Source organism: Propithecus coquereli, unplaced genomic scaffold (assembly GCF_000956105.1).
Source record: "Propithecus coquereli isolate 6110/MARCELLA unplaced genomic scaffold, Pcoq_1.0 Scaffold282, whole genome shotgun sequence".
In the NCBI taxonomy this organism is placed as follows: domain Eukaryota; kingdom Metazoa; phylum Chordata; class Mammalia; order Primates; family Indriidae; genus Propithecus; species Propithecus coquereli.
Window position 1 is genome coordinate 2563472 of NW_012148419.1, and position 21878 is coordinate 2585349.

The window sequence follows — 21878 nt, forward strand, 5'->3', positions numbered from 1 at the left end:
CATGGGGGGGCCACTCTCATAATGTAATCACCCCCAAAGTCCCCAGCTTCTGATTCTATCCTCTTGTGAGTTAGAATTTCAACATATGAATTTTGGGGTATCTTAGTCCATTTTTGTGTTCCTATTAAGGAATACCTGAAGCTGGGCAATTTATTTAGAACAGAGGTTTATTTGGCTCACAGTTCTGCAGGCTGTACAAGAAGCATGGTGCCAACGTCTGCTTCTGGCAAGGGACTCAGCCTGTTTCCACTCATGGCAGAAGCAGAAGGGGAGCCAGGGTGTGCAAAGATCACAGTAAGAGGCAGGAAGCAAGAGAGAAAGTGGTGGTGTCAACTAGTTCTAGTGAAAACTTAGAGTGAGAATTCTCTCACTCTTCAAGAATGACACTAAGCCATTCATGAAGGATCCACCCCCATGACCCAAACACCTCCCACCAGACCCCACCTCAACACTGGGAGTCAAACTTCAACATGAGATTTGGTAGGGTCCAACAAACCATATCAAAACTATAGCATGGGGGCAGACACATTCAGACCATAGCAGTATATAAAATAAGTCGAAGTCCTAGCAATAAGGCTTTGAGAGAAGGATTTAGTTTGCGCAGGGAAGTCATTTACAATCAACATTAACTGAAAGTATTCCTTATCGTGCCTGGAATACTAAAACATTTAAGTAAATTGTTGGTCTTAAATTTTGATTACACCACAAAAAATCAAAAGTTGCTCAAGAATTAACAATTGAATATTGCATTAGATAATTTGAAGGAGGGAAACAAAATAAGTTCTGCTGTAATTTAAAAAAAATACTAAACTTTTAACACAAACTAAAAATGATTTTAAAAAGGATTTGCACCTTACCATTACTCTTCTTTGTTTAATAATCAAGGAGGAAGAGAAGGAATGAAAAGATAAGACAGACTATTCTTGCCTAAATGTCATTCTTGGAGGCAGAGCAGTGTTTACTTTTCTTTTGTTCTTTCAAATCCCAGGGAAGCAATACAAGCTGGAGCTTCTCTGCCTTTTCATCTGCCAGGAAATAGCACACAAAGGCAAAGCTCCTCTTAGCAGGGCAGAGACATTGTGTTTTCTTTTTTTTTATTCCCTGTTGAGCTGAGCCTTTAAAAAAAAAAAAAACTGCCCACTGTGCTTCTCTTGTATTGTAAGCACCATGACTTGTGTTTATTCTTTACATAACATGTTTTCCATATTTTACCGTGTTAAGTTAGAATGATGCATATTTGGAAGTGTTCACAAATGAAAAATTCTATAATTCTTTGATTACGAATAAAGGTTGAGCTGCTAAGCTATCACAAGTGCAAATTTGCCTAGAATTGATAGATGTAAAATACTCCATGTGTTAAATAGCCAGCCGTAGCATGAACTAATCAAACCTCCAAGACGGAAGATTTTGCAATGATTAAGATGACGCACATAGATAATATATGTTATAATGAGAATTTAATTTCTCTACAGAGGTTTGGTCAAGGAATAGGACAAAAAGGCCAACGTGATAGATAGGGCAAAAATGACGTTAGTACTTATTAGACTGAAGAGGGTCACTTTGCTACCCCAAACTCATCAATCAGATTAATCCCTCCACCCCTGTGAAGAAAGAACTGCTGGTTTAGCCAAAAATCTCTCCACACGAAGCATGAAGCCAAGAGGGAAGGAGAAAGCCCTTGAGAGGACCCAGAATATGAGAGATGCTTGTACTTAAGCACGTTGACAGGGGAAGACAGAGCGGGAGTGTGAGGGGCCGCGCATGTTTAGAGCACAGGACAAGAGAGAAACGAGAGCAGCTGCGGTTTGAATGCAGCGCCTCCGAAATTCAGGTGTTGAAACTTAATGGCCAATGTGATGGGCTTAAGAGGTGGGGGCCTTTAAGAGGTGATTATGTCATGAGGGCTCCACCCCTTGTGAATTAAGGCCCTTATAAAAGAGGCTTCACACAGCCTTTGGCACCCTTGGCCTTCTGCCATGTGAGTGTTTTTTCCCTTTTAAATATGCCACAACAAGGTGCCATTTTGGAAGCAAAGAGACCACCTCACCAAACAACCAAACTTGCCAGTACCTTGGTCTTGGACTTCCAAGCCACCAGAACTGTGAGGAAATAAATTTCTTTCTTTTTTTCTTTTTTTTTTGAGACAGGGTTTCACTCTGTCTCCCAGGCTGGAATGCAGGGTCATGATCATACAGCAGTCTCAAACTCCTGGATTCAAGTATCTTCCTGCTTCAACCTCCCAATAGATGGAACTATGGGCAAGCGCTGCTGCAGCTAGCTAATTTTTTTTTTTTTAGTTATAGACAGATTCTCTCTATGTTGCCCAGGCTGGTCTCGAACTCCTGGCCTCAAGCAATTCTCCAGCTTCAGCCTCCCAAAGTGCTGGAATTACAAATTTTTGTTCTTTAAAAACCACGTAGTCTCAGGTACTTTTGTTATAGCAACACAAAACTGACAAAGACAGTAGTAGCTCTTGCGATTAGAATAGATAAGTTCCAATAAGTAGTCTTGCTACTTATATAACAATAATATTGATACTTTACATACATTTTGTACACATGTATTATCCTATATGAACTTCAAAAAAACTTGGCGAGGAAGTAATAAAAAAGCTTTTATAATTTTATTATTCTCATTTTATAGGTAAAGAAACCAATGGAGACCTGCCAATAGTCACTCAGGGAGTGCAACACCTGGGTTGAGAGTCCAAATCTCTCTCTGCTGTGAATGTGTGCTCACAAAGGAGATCACATAATCATGACCTCTTGGCCTTGCAGTGGAGGTAAGTCTTTTCATCATCCTTGCAAAGCTACATAGAGATACCTGATATCGTTAGGATTTTACAGGACTCTTCATATTTTATGGGGCTAACTGTAGCCAATGTTGAGACTGTAGTCAAGTTTCTATAATCATTGACTCAGCAAATATTTATCATAGAGGAAATTAGAAGATATTCAATATTCAGTATGTGATCATTGAATAAATGAAAAGGTCTGTCATGAACTCAGCAAGATCAATGTATTTCTAGGCCATGGTTAATAATAAAATATAAAAAGCAATGATTTGCTTTTTACATTTTATAATTTTATGCTGACAAAACTCATTTTCTACTACAAAGTCTCACAGGCCTATTTTTTCATAACTTACCCTCAACTAGGGTTGTAGACATGTAGCCAAAATTGTTGCTGTAAGGAAACTTAAGCATGGAGAAAAGAAAATAAAGAAACGGGGACAGTGAGAGTTCACTGTGGTAGTGGGAACACCTGCAAACAGCATCCAGCAGAAGCTATGGTGGTGACAACAGTAGTAGGATGTCCGGTGGCCATGACTAGCAGGGCTAAAGGACCACCATTCTGGCCAGACTATTCCTTAGCCTCGTTTTAGTTGTGATTCTGGCCATTTTCCAAGCCTCTTTCTCCAACTATTCTGGCTATTCTATGAGCCACTTAATATCCTTCTGTTTTCATTAGAGTTCTCCAGAGAAACAACCAGTAAGATATGCATATATAAAGAGATTTATTATAGGGAAGTGGCTCACACAACTATGCAGGCTGACAAGTCCCAAGATCTGCAGGGTAGGTGGGCAAGATTGAGGAGATCCCATGGTGTATTTCTACTCTGAAGCCTGGCATGGTCAAGACCCGGGGGAAGCCAGTGTTTCAGTTCAAGTCTCAGAGAAGGAAAAAAACAACTCAATTCAAAGGCAGCCAGGCAGGAAGAATTTTCTCTTACTGGGGGTGGGGTCAGCCTTTTTGTGCTATTCACACCTTCAACTGATTAGGCGGGGCCCACCTACACTGGGGCGGGCAAACGGTTTCACTCAGTCTGTCCATTTGAATGTTAACCTCACCCAAAAACACTCTTAAAGAAACACCCAGAATAATGTTCAGCCACATATCTGGACAACCTGTGACCCAGTCAAGTTGACACATAAAATTAACCATCATATTTTTCAATAAATACTTTTGTGCTTCAATTAGCAGGAGTTTGTTTCTGTTGCTTGGAAATAAAAAATTGTGATTAGCACAGATGAATCCATTTGTTCATGTAAAAATACTTATCAACTGAATACTATGCGTTAGTCACTGTCCTTGAGGTTAAGGATACAGAGGTGAATATGATTGACAAGATATTTGTCTTTATGGAAATGAACTTTTAGTGAGGAGTAGAAAGACAATAAACAATAAAATAAACACATGAATAAAGGAGTATCAGCTAATAAGTGGCATGGAAACAATGACAGGCCTGTTCTACCTTAGATTAGAAAGTTAGAAGAAGGTCTCTCTGAGAAGATGATAGTTGAGCAGAGACCTGAATGCAAAAAAGGCGGCAGCTGTGGGAAAGTCTAGGGACAAGATGTTCCTGGTAGACAGAATACAGCAGGAGCCAGGGTCCTCTCATGGTAATGAAGTTGGTGTGTTTGAATAGTAGTAAAACAATGTAGTTAGAGGCCATGAGGAAAGGGATAGTAGTGTGAGAAGTCAGACCAGGCCCAATCTCACAGGGTCTTGTAGGTCATGGAAAGGGTTCAGATTTTATTCTAAGCACACCTGGCCACCATTTGAGGACTTTAGCTAAGGAAGGGAGAGGAATTGATTTGCATTTTAAAAAGTTGGCTCTGGTGCTTGTGGAGATGGAGCATAAAACAACAAGGGTGGAAGCTAATGGACCTGTTGGTGCCTGTTGCAGGAGTCCAGGTGAGATAGGACAGACACAAAGGGTTTTTCCTTCAGGACCTCTAAGTGGTGCTAGTTGGAGAAATTTAGCAGAAATGAAGTGGAGGAGAAAGCACATGCCTTGGGCTGCTTATCTTACACCTCTGGAAAAACAATTTATATGAATCAAGGGCACCGTGAGCCAGGGCCACCATATAAATGCCTGAATAAACACTTCCATTTCCAAGCAATTGAGAAGGTCCCGGCAGTGTCTTTGTTCAATTTTGTATAATTTTCCATTCCATTCAGCTGAGAAGAACAAGCAGGGAAACATCATTGCTCAATTTTTCAGCTTTGTGATAGAAATAAAATATAATGCCCCAAAAAGAAAAATTCGTTTTCCTCACACTGAGATATTTTCTTGGTTAATTCAAGGTTTCAGGACAAAGAATGTTTGCTTGAGACGATAAAAATATAGGCCAGTATAAAGTCATTGTATAAACAGTTGTGTTAATCTAGAATATCTATGTACAAATGTATAGTACTGTTTTGTGTATATTTAAACAAGACAGATATTTTGGAAACATAGTGCCTGGTGTTTTCAAGTTCTTTGTAATCAACTCAGCAAAATCAACAAAAAATTATCAACAGCAAATATTGGTGACATATCACTATTTATTGATTCTATTAATACCTCTGGAACTATTTCTAATCTTAAATAAAATAACATGTCAGAGAAATTTAAAAATAGTTCAGTGAGAAAAGTTCTTATTTTGCCCTTCACAACAATATGGAATTTTCTGTCCTTTTAAAAATTCCTGATAGAGAAGAAAATGGATAATTAGGGTATTATCTCATTAATAAATTGACTCACTTTAATGATCTCCATGTACAACTGGTTTGACATCTAAATGAAATGATTCATGAGATCAAATAATTGTAAATTCAGTTAACATTTTTTCAGTCCTCTTTGAATTATTTCCTCCTTTTATTAATTATGCTTGAAGGAGATACACTTTCATATTCAGCTGTGTCAAATGTCATTTTAAATTCACCTTACATGGATAGGGCCTTATGGAATCAGTGAAAGACAGGAATTGATAGTAGGAGAATGTACTTTGTTGTTTTTATGAATACATTCTTTTTGATTCTAACTAATGTCATTTGTTTCTGTAACCGTGCTTGCTTTTAGTTGTTAGTCAAATATAGTTAATCAGAATGAAAAACAGAGAAGGAGTAACTCCATGACAGGCTGAACTTCCTAGAGTAGGCCTAAGTTTCAGTCCCCCCCTCCCAAACCGAAACTCGGACCAAAACTGGTGCCGGCGCAAAAATTGAAAATCCCGAGGCTTGGGGCCAACCAATCAAGAGTCAAAACAATCAGCCACTTTCAAAGGAACCAATGGACTAAGGGGGAAGGAGGGATGGTGTGCCCAGCGTGTCGTGTAAAACCTGCGTGTCGTGTGCCACCGGTGTGTCGTGTTCAAAAGAAAGTATAAAAGCTTCACTTTTACCCCAGGGCGGAGTCCTGGTTCATAGGGAGGCCACTGCGTTGGTGCTCTGGGACTTGGACCCTAGCTCGAGCTAGCCAATAAACTCCTTTGCCATTTGCAGCCTCGGTGACTCTGCCTCTCTGTTCCTGGGGCCGAGGGGAACTGGCTCTAACATCAGGTTTTAATTGGCCATAGTGGAAATACTGGCAGCATCAACTTGATCTTAGGCAAAAGCTCAAAACTGAGAGATCAAATGATAAGATTCAGGTATTAAAAAGGGGACAGGATCTAACTTTTATGGAAAGCCTACTCTCCATCAGACACAGTGAAAGGCCAATTAATTATGTAAGCTCATCAATTTCAGACAGGAGTCTTGCAAGGAAGGACCTTTAGCCTATAGATAAGGAAGCTCCAAATATGACATACCTAATAAGTGGCTGAACCAAGATTAAAATCTATGTCTATTCCAAATAGTTTGTGCTTTCTATAATACATATTCTTTTTAATTCTCCTTCAGTGTTTCCTAAAACAACAAGTCAAAGTTTTTCCATCAATTCTACTATACCCCAATCTAATTATAATCCTTCACCCATAGAAAAGTTCATCTGATCACTTAAAAATACTATTTACATTGTTTTTTTTCTAGTTATAAAGTGATGTATACTTGCAGAAAACTTGGGAAAAACAAAGGAATAAAAAAATAAATATCACAAATGTTCTTAGAAACATAAAAATAACCTCTATAAATGTTTTGATAATATCTTACTCTTCAGTGTTTTTTGTACAAAGTCAGGCTATGTTCCATCTCTAGTTTTGTATTCTCCTGTGTATTTATAATATTGTGTCATTATCTTTTTTGTATGTCACTAAATATTTTTCAAATTATTTTCATCCTCTGCATTATTTATATGGTGCAGACCACTTTTTTGAGTGTATAAGAATATATTTAATCACTTTCCCATATAAAAATATTATAATTTTAATCAACTATTCTTATTCTTATATTAAGTATTCCTGTTTTCCCACATTTCTGATTATTTGCTAAAAATACATTCCTATAAATAGAAGAACTATATTCAAAATATACATTTTTTATGGCTTTTGATATATCTTGCCAATTTCTCTAGTTGTTCTCCATAAAAGTTGTACAATCTGTTCTCTTACCAGTCTTCAATGCCCTACACCCACAAAATAACTGTAAACTTAAGAAGCAAAAATGACATCTAATTATGGTTTTAATTTGAGCTTTTAGCTACTAGTGCAGTTGGATCTTTTTTAATATGTTCATTTGTATTTTGCATTTCTTCTATAGTTTGGCCCACATGTCCTTTGTTTTTTTCCTGTGAGTTTGAGTTTTTGAGTTTGAGTGTGGACAGTGTGATTTTGAGTGTGATTTTTGTTTCCTCTTTATTCAGTTTTTTGAAGGGTTTTAATAAAATTGGGATAATCTGGTGTTTGAATGTTAGGTAGAACTCACCTATAAATCCATTTCAGCTCATATATTCTCTTTGTCGATTTTAAAATGCATATTAAACTTGCTCAACAGTTATAATACAAGGTATTTTTTGATGAGTCAGTTTTGGTAGTTTATATTTTTCTAAGAATATATCAATTTCACCTAAGGTTTACATTTTATTGACATCAAGTTGAGTTTTAAGATTTCTTTAAAGATTTAAATAATTTTCCTATGTGGCTTTTAGTTTTGCTTAGAATTTTTTACAATGGATTTTTTTTTGTGTGTGGTTGCTTTGTTTTAAGTAGTTAGGCTTATCAATCTTGTTTTTTATTGTGCTTGTTGTTTGGTTTTTCAATTACCTGAAAAAAAAAGAATGTTCTAATCAAGTTTATCTTTTTTTTTTTTTTCCATAATATCACACAGTTTACACATACCATGGTATTTGAGGGAAGAGCTTGTCCCGTATTTTGCTAAAGGGTACACGGAGGTGGATAGCTCCCCATCTTTGAGGGAGCTGATTCTAGAACTAATGGATTATTATCCTGAAACTCTCCCACAAAAAGCTGAGGAATCCTCCAAGAGAGATTAGAAACTTGGGCCTTAAAAGTAAATGCAAAAAAGCACGTTTTCAACATTATTACTTATATTAATCAAAGCCTCTATCTCATTTATTTTTACCACTCCATCTAAAATGGACTGATAATGGAATGATGTATTTTACTACAATTATCTGCCAATTTCTGTATGAATTTCTAAAAATCCTCATTATTTCTAATAGTATGATTTTATATTAATAGGTTCATAAAAGTGTGTAATGGGGGCCTAATTTCAGTTTAGATGTAACAGAAATGTGTTGGAAGTTCAAGAACTTACCATTAGTCCAATAATGATACAATTAAAAGAAATTCCCTCTGAACTTTGATTCATGATCTCCATTATCTTTACTTTTCACTGCCCTTGTCAGCTTTTAAACTTTTGTTGTACTTTTTTCCATAGGAATGTTAACAGGTAGCTTGTAGGCATTGTCAGACATGCCTGCTCTACTTCTTTGTTTAGCCACAAATCCCCTTTATCTGATACCTACAAAGTAAGTGATAGATGCCATCTGAAAATACACTGATGACTTTTTCTACCTTGCCACCTCCATCTCTGTATCACCTGTAAAGTTTTTATTTTTATTTTAACTATTCTCCGCCTTTTCCCCTGACTCAGAGGGTTATTAAGACTAAACCCTCCACCTACATTCTTTTTGCCTTTCTGGCCCTGCTCCCAGGGCACTAGTCTCCAATGTAGGGTTTAGGCTCCCTAAGAGGCGCTAGTAAACATTCTTTTGAGGAGCAGGGGAAAAAAGCTGGAACTACTAGTTATGTTTATTTTTTTTATCTCACCTTAAACTGTTTTTTGTTTATACTCTATAGTGTTTATAATATAATTACAGTAGTACAGGTATAATTTACCAATAAATAAGCACATGAGTTTATTGAGTGAGCTGAATTCACTGGGGCATGCCACAGATCCAGTGATTTGCATGCAGGAAGTTTATTGCGCAATGCTCTCAGGAGCAACACCTGGGGGAGTGAAGGGGCCAGGATTGAATCATGGTTCTCACCTGGGGAGGATTTTACACACCAGAATATATTTAGTAATATCTGGAGACATACAGGCAGCTGGTGAGTAGAGGCCAAGGACGCTGCTAAATACCCTGTAATACACAGGGTGGCTACCACAACAAAGAATTATCCAGCTCAAAATATCAATAGTGCTGAGTTTAAGAAACCCTGGGGTAAAAGGAGAAGCTGAGTGGCAAACATAGCCAAGGCCTCTCGTCATCTATGGGGAGCTATGGAGTTGGGAGGGCCCTGAACGATATCCTACATGGACCAGTCATTGGATTCAGGCTGCCTTCAGGGAGGAGGCATGACCTCAGAAGGGTGGCTATCTTTGGCAGAAGGCAATCCTAAGAAAGCTAAGAGCAATCAGCTGCAAACACCTGACAAATGGGCAAATGAGGGCTTCAGCATCACTATGGGGGAAATCACTAACTAGCTTTATTTCTCTATCATCATTGTCTTTAGGGTTTTTTAAACATTTTATTTCTAATTGATAAATAATAATTGTATATGTTTATGGGGTACAATGTAATTTTTGCTGTATGTTTACATTGTGGATTGATCGAATCAATCTAATTAACATCCATATTTACCATTTTTTGGTGGTGAAAACATTTAAAATCTACCTTGTAGCAAATTTTGAAATATGTAATGCATTATTATTTATTATAGTCACCATTCTGTACAAGAAATCACCAAAGCTTATTCCCCTTGTCTAATTGCCTTTAAGTTTTATTGAGTCTTTACCTCAATGGATCTCTTTGCTTCTGAGGGCAATTTTAGGTATAAACAAAACATTCCATTTTCAAGCCTTCAAAACTTTGGTATGATTTATTTCAGATGTTAATCCCTCATTCAGTGTAAAACTATTCCTCTTTCTCTTCACTCTGGGCTAGTCTTGGCTGGGAAAACCTTGACGGAAAATAGAGAATGTGAGATGTGTTTGTTCTTCCTCCTCTTATTTCTACGTCCTTCCCCACATGCTTTGCTAAATGCTGGGCAAAGGACAGGAAGAGATGTAAAAAGGTGAAAAAGGTTGGAGGCCACAATATAGAAGGTGTTGATCCAATAATTATCACCCTTCCAGTCATACTTTTTACGGTTTCCCTTATCTATGTATCATTTCCCTTTGTCCACAAATATATTCTCAAATCCTCTCACTCCAGACACTTACCAAGAAATAAAATTAAAAAAAAAAAATACCATCATCGTGCCTTTTTCTTTCTTTCCCTCCAAAGAGGAATAGGTGGGACTTATTGCCTCTGCTTCCTGTTATCTGCTTATTTTTAACTCTTGACTCCTGGCTGTTTGACTTCTTGTGCCTCTTACTTCCCTGAAACTGTTCTTCCAAAGACCACATATGACCTGCAACTATTAAATGTTAAAGCTTTTCCTCCTTCATTCCATTTGATCTTTTTGTAGCACTTTAACGTGAATTGACAGACTCACTCAACTTCTTTTCCTTTTTAAACCTTTTTTCCATTGTGAAATGACACAGAGGGAAAGTGGACAAAATAAAAAATACAGCTCAATGATTACAAAGAAAACTCATGTAATCATAGCTTAGGGTAAGAATGTGTGCATTTCCTATACCCTAGGAGCCCCCTCCTGCAGCTTTCCAATCACTACCAGCTCAAAAATAGTCACTGTGCTAACTACTATGCTAATTATTCCTTTGATTTTCTTTATAATTGTGTATAAGAATACATTTCTAAACACTGTAGTTTGATTATGTCTATTTTTAAAAGCTATATATGTCTACAGTATATATTCTTCTGTACGTAGCTTCTTTTGCTCAACATTATGTTTGTGAGATTTGTTACTGTTGCGTGTAGCTGGATTGATTCCTTTTTACTGCTGTATACTATTCCATGACATGAATCTATCACATTTATTCCTTCCATTGTAGATGAACATTTGAGGTGTTTCTAATTTTTGCCTATGACAAGTAATATTGCTGTGAATTTTCTTGTATACATCTTTGTCTGCATATGTATATATATTTATATTGGGTATATAGGAGTAGGAGTAGTTAGTTATTTGTTTTGCATATTTTCAAATTTAGTGGATAATGGCAAACAGTCTTCCAAAGTGGTTGTACCAATTTCCACTCTTACCAGCAGTGTATTGGAGTTCCCATTGTTCTATGTCCTTGAAAACACCTGGTATTATCAATTTCTTAATATTCCCATTTGGGTGGGTTCATAATGGTATCACAATGTGATATTAATTGCATTTCCCTTATTACTAATGAGGTTGAACCCTTCTTTCTATGTTTATGGGCCATTTGGATATCATATTTTACGAAATGCCTATTTAAGTCTCTTGCCCACTTTTCTATTGTGTTGACTGTTCTTTTTCTCATTGATTTCAAAAGTTTTTTCAAAATATATATTGGAGTCAACATTTTTATTAGTTCTGTGTTTTGCAAATATCTCCAATTTTCAAATTCTTAGTGTCTTTTGATGAAAAGAAGTTCTCAGTGTATTTTGATTTGCTAATATTTTTCTTAAGGAATTAAAGGCTATATTTATTAGAGATATGCATAATTTTAAAAATAAAATCTTTGTCAGGTTATGGATTAGAATTATGCTGTTTCATAAAGTGAATTGAAAGGGTTCCCTGCTTTGTATTTTCTGAAATAATGTGTTTAAGAATGTTATTTCTCTCTTAAATATTTCATAGAATTCATCAGTGAAAACATGTGGGCCTAGAATATTCTCTAAAGAAAGATTTTGGTAATGATTTTAATTTTCTTAATAGGTATGAGACTTTTCAGATTTTTATTTTGTGTCAGTTTTAATAAGTTATATTGTTCAAGAAATTTGTCCATTTCATCTAAATTGGTCAATTTTTTGGCATAAAGTTGTTAATAGTATTCTCTTATTATACTGTTAATGTGTGTACTATCTTAGTGGTAACCACTCTTTTATTCTCAATAGTAATAATTTGTTATCTCAACTTTTTCTTAATTTAGTCTAGCTAGTGTTTATAAATCTTTTTGAACTTTTCAAAGAACTGACTTTTGACTTCTTCTATTTTTCTGTTTTCTCTTTCATTGATTTCTGCTATTAACTTTATTATTTCCTTTCTTCTGTATACCTTGCTTATGCTTTGTTCTTTTTAAAGTTTCTCAAGGGAGATCTTCAGTCATCGATTTTAGATGTTTCTTTTATTATAATAGAAGCACTTAAAGCCATAAATTTACCTCTAAGCACTGTTTTAATTGTACTGTACAGCTTTTGATATTTTGTATTTTTAGTTGTTATTCAATTAAAAGTATTTTCAAATTCTTCTTGTCTTTTGGCTTATATAGCATCATTTGTTTAATTTGCATATTTTAAGGAGGTTTCTAGATACATTATTTTGTAATTCATTTTCCACTATGGTCAGAGAACATCCTCTGTATAATTTTAATCCTTTTGAAGTTTACTAGATTTGTTTTATAGCCCAGAATATAGTTCCTTTATTCTATAAATGGCAATTAGGATAAGATAGTCCTGGCACAGTGGCTGACGCCTGTAATCCTAGCACTTTGGGAGGCTGAGGCAGCAGGATTGTTTGAGGCCAGGAGTTCGAGACCAGCCTGAGCAAGATCAGGACCCCATCTCTACAAAAAATAGAAAAATTAGCTGGGTATGGTGGCACATGCCTATAGTTCCAACTATTTGGGAGGCTGAGGATTGTTTGAGCCCGGGAATTTGAGGTTATAATGAGCTATGATGATGCCATTGTACTCTAGCCTGGGTGATAGAACAAGACCTTGTCTCAAAAAAATAAAAAAAGATAATAATTTTGTTCATCTCTCCTATATGTTTGCTGGTTGTCTGTCTAGTTGTTCTATTACTTGCTGAGAGCAGGATTTGATGTCTCCAACTATGTTTGTGGAGTTATTTCTCCTTTAAATTTTGCCAATGTTTGTTTCATGTATTTTGTTACCCTGTTATTAAACACACAAACATTTATGATCGTTATATCTTCCCAGTGTATTGACTGGGAAGATATAAATAGGAAAATTCCTTATTTATCTCTATGATAACACTTTTTGTCTTGAAGATATTAAACAGCCACTTCACCCTTTCTGTTTGCATGCCATCTCATTTTCCATCTATTTAATTTTAACCTACCTACATCTTCATATTTAAATTGCATCTCATATGTATAGAAGATAATTGGGTCTTTGTTTTTAATCTTGTAATCTCTGTCTTTTAATTGGAGGGTATGGATTTTTAACATTTAATGTAATTATTGATAGGGTTAGATTAGGTCTATCATTTTATTCTTTGTTTTCTGTGTGTCTTCTCTGTTTTTCTTTCCTCTATTCCTTCTTTCCTTTTTTCTTTTAGCGTATTTGAATACTTTTTAGAATTATATTTTAATTTACCCATTGACTTTTTAGCTGTACCTCCCTGCCTTAAATTTTAGTGGTTGCTGTAGGAATTAAAATATATATCCTTAACTTTTCACAGCATGAAGTAAATATTTTACTACTTCACAGTAATGTAACAATGGAGGAGATTTTCATTTATCCTTATCCCACTCCATCCTTTATGCTGTAATTTTCATATGTATTACATATATCTGTATCTATGTAACTATAGTAAACCCCATAAGACAGTGTTTTAATTTTTGCTTTAAACATTTGTATGTATTTTTTAAAAATTAAAGGAAAAACTGGCTTTTAAATTTATTTACATATTTGCCTATACGAACAGTGAGTTGCTAAGTTCTTTTAAGTCTTCCTTTTAAAATGTATTTTGTGCCATTATTTTTCTCTTTATTCCTGTTCTCTTGTTTGTCTCTATAATAACCTCACGACTAGACCATGCTTCTTAACTAAGAACTTTTCCTTCGGACTTTCTGTTATCAAATCCTCTCTCCCAGACATTGTGATGAGTGAAGGGCAGGGGAAAGGACGTGCAGTGAGGAGTCCCTGAGTTCTTCTTCAAGACAGAGATTGAGTCAACACATATAACTTATCTCAGTAAATTGCCAGAAAATAGAGCTTATCTTAGACAGTTTTATATTCTATGCATTGTCCTGCACTGGGCCTTTCGCAAAGAAGGCACTCAATGAATATTTATTAGATTGTTGGATGAACAAAGAGACATTTTTTTTCTTACTCCCAATGAGGGAGAACCTGCATTGCTGAGACAAAGTTATCCCTCAAAACTGATAATGACAACTAACAAGGGATGCAGTTAATGACGCATTATTGCTTGTCAGTGAAAACAAACAAACAGACAAACAAATCTCTTTCACTTCGTGCATAAAATAAAGAATGATTATAGCCAGTTAAGAGAATCCTATTAGAAAGGGGATGAAAAATTATGAATCTTCCAGAAATGTGTTTATCATATCATGCCATACCAATCACAAGGCAGTTTAATTTCAGAATGAAGAGAACTAAAAATTAATCTATATTTAGGATGTTAAATTCCTAGTATTATTGCCTCAAGCATGGTGTCAACCTATGAATGTCTCCAAGTACTAGTTTGACTTTCTAGCAGATGTAAACCGAGATGCTACCTTGTATTTCTTTTCTTTTCTTTTGCTTTTTCCTTTCGTGCTTTTTGTTTCCTTTTTGAGGAAGCAAGTATATTTTATGTTCATTTAGCTAAATTGCTGAACTTGTAAACTGACAGGAAATTCCTTAAAATGACAGATAGGAAGGGGTCTCAGATTAAATTAACAGCTAGATTTCTACAATAAGTATGACCTGCTGGGGAAAATAAGCTATGTGACACTAAAGAGAAAAGGAGCACAGTTTAATTAAAACTGGCTCAGGATGGAAACCTTAATGAATTGCAGTCCCAGAGCAGAGCAGATCTCAAGACCCAAAATTCCTAAGGGAACTGTCAATAATAAAGATGCAATTATCCGAACCGATTGCTCATGAGAGCAAACTTGTTTTCGATGATGCCTTGTGCTGTTTCCCAGGGCATAATGATTTGGCAGAGAAATAACCTGGTAGAGTATGCTGAAAATAGCTGCCTTATAATTACCTTGCTACTTTCTATAAATTTGATAATGCGGTAATATCTGATCTGCAAAAATTAATTATGCATTCAGAAAGCTCTATATCAAATGTCAGTGGAATGAAATTTCCACTCAGTAGATACAAAAACCAGTCACAACAACCTCTGGATAGCTGAGTTCAAAAGCTAATTTTGGATGAAAGAAACTAGATTTGCCCTTAAGTCTACATTGCTATTCTCATTAAATTAGAAAGGAAAATTTTAATCTGCTGAAAGGGCATGGCTCCATGCTGCCCCTGCAGTGTTCTAAACAGATCTGAGAGGTGACTAGAGGTTGTGTGATTCTTTGGGAACTCTTGCAGGAATCCAATTGTGTTTATACTGTTGTTAATTGGAGCCCCTATGTTAGTTTCCTACTGCTGCTGTAACAAATTACCACACACTTAGTCGTATAACAATACAAGTTTATTATTTTATAATTATGAAGGTCAGAAGTCTACAATAGCTCCACAGGGCTGTATTTTTTTTCTGGAAGTGCTAGAGAAAAATCCATTTTCTTACCTTTTCCAGTTTTTAGAGGCTGCTTACATTCCTTGGCTCATGGCCTCTTCTTCCATTTTCCAAGTCAGCAATGTAGCATCCTCTTTCCTCTCTGAACTCGGCTTCCATCTTCATATCTCTTATCCATGTCTCTGACCCTTCTGCCTCGCTCTTATAAGGACCCTGTGATGACTGACATTGGGCCCACCTGGGTAATCCAGGATTCTCTCCCCATCTCAGATCCTTAACCACATCTGCAAGGCCCTCTTAACCATGTGAGGCAACATAATCACAGGTTCTGGGGATTCGAATGTTGACATCTTTGGCAGGGCTACTAGCCTACCATACCTCCCAAACAGAGTCCTCTAGAGGATGAGAATTTTATATGTATACATTTCGTATATATACAGAGAGAGAGAGACAGAGAAATTTATTATAAGGATTTGGTTCATGTGATTATGGAGGCTGAGAAGTCCCCAGATCCGCAGTCAGTAAGCTGGGGACCCAGGAGAGTTGATAGTGTAGTTCTAGTTGGAGTCCAGAGGTCTGAAAACCAGGAGAACCAATGGTGTAAGTTACAGTCTTAAAGCTGGCAGGATTGAGACCCAGAAGTCAATTTTTTCTTTCAAATCCAAAGGCAGGAAAAGACCAATGTCTAAACTCATGTAGTCAGGCAGGTGGAGTTCCCTCTTATTCAGCCTTTTTTGTTTTATTCAGGTCTTTGATTGGATGAGGGAAAGCAATTTTCTGTCCTGAGTCTATGGATTCACATGTTCACCTCATCCAGAAACACCCTCCCAGATAAAGGAAACCAAAATAATTTCTCCCCAAAATATTGAGGATTGTTAAATTAAAGACATTGAAAACGCAGGTGAACACTCTGCCTCAGGCTCTGTCTGCCTGAAGGCAGGACATAAATCCTTCCTGACTGGAGACAGCACTTGTTTATATGCCCAGCGAAGGCACCAGCAGACACCAGAAGAATCTGGGAACAGATTTTACTATCTTCCTACATTTTCCTGCCTTTTAAAAGATTGGACCTACTCTCTCCTTTGTCTTGTCACTAAATGGGATTTATGGCTCTCTGCTGAAATGCCGTTTAAGCAGGGCCCCATAGCCACTGCCTTGAAAGAGAAATACTTTTACACTGAATTCCTTCTGAGTGATAAGGTGTAGCACACGTTAATAAACTTCTGCTTGTTTTTCTTTTGTTAATTTGACTTTTGTTTTCAGGAGCGTCTCAACGAAGAACCTAAAAGAGGGAAAGAAAATAAATTATGTTTCTCCCCTATGCAGATACACTCAGAATTATGTTTGATCAAATGCCTGGGCATCCTTGTGGCCACTCAAGTTGACACATAAAATTAACAAACACAAAGGCAAAAAGATTTGCACTGAAAATTGCCTACCTTTAGGTTCCGTAATATTTGCCACTTTCCTGATGTTGGAATAAGTATTAATATATCCAGTGGGTTGTGTTCAGCCATGTCTCATAAAAACCCTACAGAGTGGCTTCTATGAGTTAAGGAATTTATCTGCTTCATACAAGAGGAATCCAAGCACAAGCAGCCCACAGTTTCTTGTTTTCTACTCTTTTCCTGCTCTGCCATCCTTAAGGGTGGCTGATGCATGTCAGGTGTCCCGGGATTTCAGGCAGGAAGAAGAGCAGAAGAGGCACCAGAACTGAGTAATGGGGCCACATGGGGTTTCCAGGGAGGCAGGGAAGATGAGTTTTCACTTACTGGTTTCTGCAGTGGAGGGGTTGAGTCAGGAACTCAAGGATCTTCTACAACAACCAAGAAGAATTCTAAGCCTTAAACTTCCCCCCTTATCAGCAATGATTAAATAACACCAGCTGTCTTGTGTTTTTAAAAATGTGTCCCCACACTCACCCAATTTTCCACCAGACTTTCCAACAGGAAACTAAACTTTTAAACAGACTCAAATAATAGCTACGGTTGTAGTTTTCTTCTAAGCAAATTTTGTTTTTTTAATTTAAAGTGACCGAATTCTCTCATGACTCTGTAGGACAGCCTCTGGGAGCACGCACGCCACTTTCCCATCATAATGGCCAGAGATTCAGAGCAGTCATTTTATCTCCTATGTCCACAGCTCCTGTCCACAGTTGAGAGATTAGGTCAAAAATCCCGGTCTCCTCTCTGGACCCACTCTTTGGACAGAGTTGATTCATCTAAGAATGGAGAGCTGATGAAAAACTATGCCAATCTTTTGCCTAGGAATTTTAAAATTAGAACTGAGAGTTTTTTAGTTTCTTCCTCAATGGCCAAATTCTAACACATAGAACCAGGAAGCTCTCGATCTCCATGTTTTATACATTGACTTGGAGCAGAGAAAGCTAGTCCTCAAAGAAAGAAAACAATAAAGCAGAAGGGCAGAAAGGAGCACAGACACTGCCTGGATCATTCTAGATCATTCTTGGAGCCCAGCCACATTCCTGTGCTTGGTTTGGTTGCTGACCTTTAGTTATTATGAGAATACTGGGGTTAGTGCAATATGTTCTGTTATTTATAACCAGATATAACTCTATAAAATGTAGGATTATTACCTATGCATAAAAATTATGTCTATAAAAGGATTACTTTGGTTATAAAAGAGGAAATTACTTTGATTAATCCAAAGACATAATTATAACTTCTAGGCTGTAATTAATCAAACCGTAGTCATATTTCTTCACTAATGTCTAATGCATCATACAGTATAGCAAAATATGATAAAGTGTTTGAAATAGCAATGACAAAATTCAGGATGGAGATATCTATCTATCTGGGGGAGTGCCATACATTAAGAAAGGAATTTGAATTATTTTACAGAAATGAAATGAAATTTTAGGCTTTATTTCAAACCTATGGGATAGAGAGGACTTCAGTATGATACAGAGAGATTTATTACTGTAAAAAGGTTTGGTTTGAGATTTGCTAAATTTGAAAAGATAGTGCCATATTTCCACTTCTTATAGGAAACCATCTTTTAATATTGATGTAAAAAAAATATTTTAATAGTTAATTTCAAGATGCTGAAAACTGATAATTCTGACCCCAACTGCATCTCATTTGAAACATAGCTATTCTATAAATCCTAGGCGTGCGGTGGTGAGATATTGTCCTATATAACATATTCCACTGCTAATTCACAAAGGTTCTTCACAAAACTGAAAACAGGGCCATCTCAAACATCTTGTTGATGATCCTTATTCTGCCTCCTCTGGGAATGCAGATGGGGTTTGCTGCTAGCCCTTCTGGAGGCAAATAAGGCAACAGAACTGACTAGGTTATAAATCCAGATGAAACACTAGTGTGAAAAGATTGTCATTGTGCCATCTGTTCAGGCTGCGCTAGAGATGAAATATAAGATGTCACTGGCACGATCTCTAGAGGATTGTCACCAAATGATCCTCTTTCGAATTTGCCTTCAACTTATCACAAGCTGATTTAATTCCTTTCTGGTGTTCACCATAATGTCATCGGCCTTTGATTTCCCCTTGGTCTTTAAACAAATCACTGACATGGCTGACCAGCCCTTTCCTTGAAATGTGCTCTGTGCCATGGAACTCTGTTGACACATTTTCAGAACTTTGTGTCTTTTCAGATGCCTGTTTTCTCTCCCCTACCTGCTAGATGGGAAAATTTTTGAAACTTTTATCCTTGACCATCTACAGAAGCTTAATCTCTGTATTTTCTCCCTTGAAGAACACATCAACTCCTTTGATTTCCAATGATATCTCTGTGAAAATTCCCTAATCTTCTTTCGAGTTTTCTTTCTTTTCTTCCACAAACCACTGGACACTTCCAACTTACCTGGCCCTTCAAATTCAATAAACCGCAAACCTCACACATCTTTGCAGCCCAAAATGTTTATCCTTCTGACTTTCCTTGCTATTAATGGCAATGCTGTATTCACAGTCTCGTAGGTTTCAAAAGGAAATGATTTTGGATTTTCCCTTCTCTTTCTCTTCTCCTTTTGAAAATGGACAAGTTCTAGCTAGTCTTTGCAATGTTGCCCCCATTTATTTCTTCCTTTTCATTCTGGTTTTCACCGCCGTCATTTTGGCCTTCGTTACCTTACACTTGGACGGTGGTGATGCTACTGTGTTCCATGATCCTGTTCACTGCTGCCGCTGAGGCTGAGGCTTGTTGTACCTTGGTTGCCACGGCACTCTGCTCCACAACCCAGCCACTGAAGATGCACTACAAGGTTTTTCAAGTCCAAAAAATGAATCCCAGGAGCTTTCATCTTGACAAAAACCCCATGCTTGCTTTTCCATAACACTTCAGAGGCCAGATTCAAATGGGAGAAAAATAACAGAGAGGACTTCTTGGTGTTGCTAGGCTTTGCAAGGCAGAGGATCTGGTGCCTTCTTGTAACTTGGCCATGAATCAGGATAAATGTTTTTCAATGTATAGGGGGTGCTTCTAATGAAATGAAGACACAAGTTACTTAATCGTCTTCAGAGATGTTCCATTACTTTGAGCTTTCCTGTCTACCTAGTCTTCAAATAACACTTACCAGAGAGCTTTGGTGGGTAGATAATGATTATTCATAAGATGAATGGCCCAGAATAAGGAAACTTGTACACTTCTTTTTGCTTCAGTTTTTTTTTTTTTTGGAGACAGGTCTAGCTATGCTGCTCAGGCTGGTCTTGAACTCCTGGCCTCAAGTACTCAAGTAATCCTTCTGCTTTGGCCTCCTAAAGTACTAGGATTACAGATTTGATTCATCTCATCTGGCCTGCTTCTATTCTTTGTACTCTCTGAATAGAATAATTCATCAGATAGTTCTTAACCTACCAAATAAAATAGGTATTAGCACATCTCATGGATAGAAACAGCCTATTTTGGAATAGATTCTAAACACACCCTTCTAAAATCAAACAGAGCTAAACAATTTCTGATATTAACTTTGTTTACTGACTTAATCCTATAGCTTTCTGTCTGATAAACCTGCTTCTGTATCTTCTAACTAATTCTATGGTTTGTCTGGGAAAAGGAAGTTAAGCCTTAATTATAGAATTAGCTTATACTTTTTTTATTTAGGAAAAAAGCACATTTACTAAAAGATGCTAATTATTTATGTATACTAGCATGTGTGATATAAATAGAAGTTCCATTAACTTGGAAATTTTACTATTCCTTTCATGTAATAGTAAAATTTATTGTTTTTTTAAAAATTTCATGTAAGACACAATTCCCCATTCAAATGAATCTGACTAATCATTGTAATATTATTGAAAAGTATGTTACATTGCTACTGATTTGCAATGTAAAACTTGGGCTTAAAATCTTATTTCTAAGAATCGCTTTTTTTCATTGTAAAGTACCTTTTGTTGTTTTGAAAATCTTGATATATTTTATAATCAATGTCAAATGAAATTTGCCAGCCACGAAGGAGAAAGTAAAGTTGATAAATAGTTGTCAGTGACTAAACACACACAAATTTAACATGTGTAAAAACTATTGATCCAATTGTCACCTCAATTAGGAGCTTTGCATTAGTAACATCACACTCTGATAAATTTTTAAACACATATCCTTGTCACTTAAAATTTCTTCTAAAATTGCTATTATGATACAGTTTTAAAATCAAGTTCTTTCATATCCAAATTATCTGTTTTACCTCAGGTAATATATTGAAAGACAGTAGAAAGCGTCAAATTTGGAAGAATTGGTAGAGAATCTCCTAAGATAGCAGAGGCTGGTATAGCCAATATGAGCATCATGAAAGTCTAGCACCACATCTGTTGAAAGGTCCCAGCTGGATTAAAAGACAAGCTATTCAACTCCCAGTGGTGCATCGTTTAATTACCAGAAGCAAAACTACAAATTTAGCTAAATAGAGTATAAATGAATCCTTGGTACTCTTTAGAATATCTTGAGATCATGATCAAGCCTAAGAATAGCAGTGTGTAATGATTCTTGATGGTGTCGAAGGACCAGCAATGATTTAGAAAAATCTTTCAATCCTAAATGTGGAGAAGGCTTAGACCAATCTTTTTCAATGTATGTTGGTGGACTAGTTGCATCGGAATAACTGAGATGCTTGTCTAGAATTGAGTGCATCCCTGGGGGCCACTGCTAACCCTCAAAGTCATAATAAAGAGCGTAGGGCCAGAATTAAGCATTTTAATAAGC